Genomic DNA, 1,580 nt, shown 5'->3' with positions numbered 1-1,580 from the left:
GCAATTTGAGAATTTTATTAACATTTCACATTTTAATGAAAGGTCTGATATTTTCGCGTAGGAAACAATTTTATCGAATTTTTTTCATGCGTTTGATACAAATGCGATAACATTAGTTTCATGATTTTGTTTTCCCTGGTAGCATGCAACCATCTAAGCACTGCAACATTCTGCTGTCAATAGGCGTCAATCATGCGATAAAAATAAACCACGGTAAATAATGACAGTATCACTTGCTGTTATCGCCTGATTGGTGTCTATTACAGAATTTTATAATAAGTACATAATACATAACTTTTTACATATAAATATTTAAAATAAACGCGGTGTAAGAGTTAATGTTTCTCACCGAGTGAGTGCTCTTTCTGAGTAAAGTTGAAAAAGTCGTAAGTCACAAGACAGGAGTCGATCGGCGGTGCGCGAATAGGATCTAAATTAGATGCATCGAATAATTTAACAAACGGCTTCAAAACTACCGTAAAATCCGGAGAATAATCGTATCTAAAAGAAAACGTTTCGTCACTATATCATGTTGTGAAGGATAGGAAATTATCATGATAGAATTATAATCGTATATTGAACAACAAAATGTACCTTCTTGAGTAGATTAATTCTTCGGCATCCTGTTGATAGAAATGCGACATTTTAAAAGCGGCGATTTCCGATCGACCATTTTTGTACATGCAAACACAGTAAAGAAGATGCAATATTTTGCACATGGCACTTTGCGTTACCCTAACAGAGACCGTGACATCTGCCGAAAAATAAATTATCGTTTCACTCGTTCGGCTTGGCGTAAAAACTAATTAAACAAGCAGGAATCACCTATGGCTGGAACCAAATTGACCAGTGTACGGGGCAAAGCAATCCTTAAAAAATGGAGCGTCTTCCGTAGATGCAGGGTGTAACGTATCAGCGAGAAGTATTTCGGATTGTAACATTGTTCCGAACAGACTTCATTAGCCCCAAATAGAATCATAATGAGCTGTAAAATTAACCTCCAAAGGATCGTTCTTGTAAGAAAGTTTCTCAGGTCTTTTTCTTTTTATTCTTTCACCGAGAAAAATTCACTCCGCGACAAAGGAGATTAAGAGATTAGAAAGGTCGAACTAAACCTTCGATTGCTTTTTCATGTCTATCCTCGGGTCACTCTTGATCCTCTGCACCAAGATTCTCGCTTGTTGGAACGCGTTCTCTATAGCAGCAACTGGGAAGACGACATTCATTTTCGTAGCGGTCGAAATAAATTCATCTGTCCCTGTGGCGTATCCGGTTAACCTCTAAATAAACACCTGTATCATCGAGTAAAGATGAACATTAAATATTATCCAGCGACTTATATAATTTATCCGAGTACAGTAACGAGTACAGTAAGGCGTAACTCATTTCCAGCTAGACGTGACTTATTACACGACAAAGAATCGATGCAATATCGTTAAGAATGTTACATACGAGAACGATTGAGAGGATACATACCTTTAAAATATTGAGCTGTGTTAAGAATCGTCTCCAATTATCCTGACCTCCGATGCACCAGCTGACCCCACGTGCCTTGATAAAAGTTTCCACAGCGAATTCCT

At 37.6% G+C, this 1,580-nt stretch overlaps 1 pseudogene; it reads right to left on the bottom strand.

Annotated features, from left to right (window-relative positions):
- Nucleotides 1-349: 349 nt before the first annotated feature.
- On the bottom strand, nucleotides 350-1,575 carry LOC106751256 (annotated as a pseudogene).
- Between the last annotated feature and the right edge of the window lie 5 nt (nucleotides 1,576-1,580).

This window comes from Dinoponera quadriceps, unplaced genomic scaffold, assembly GCF_001313825.1.
Source record: "Dinoponera quadriceps isolate SergipeBrazil2010 unplaced genomic scaffold, ASM131382v1 scaffold10226, whole genome shotgun sequence".
Classification (NCBI taxonomy): domain Eukaryota; kingdom Metazoa; phylum Arthropoda; class Insecta; order Hymenoptera; family Formicidae; genus Dinoponera; species Dinoponera quadriceps.
Note: the sequence above shows the minus strand (reverse complement) of the source record. Positions and strands in the feature narration are given on the sequence as shown.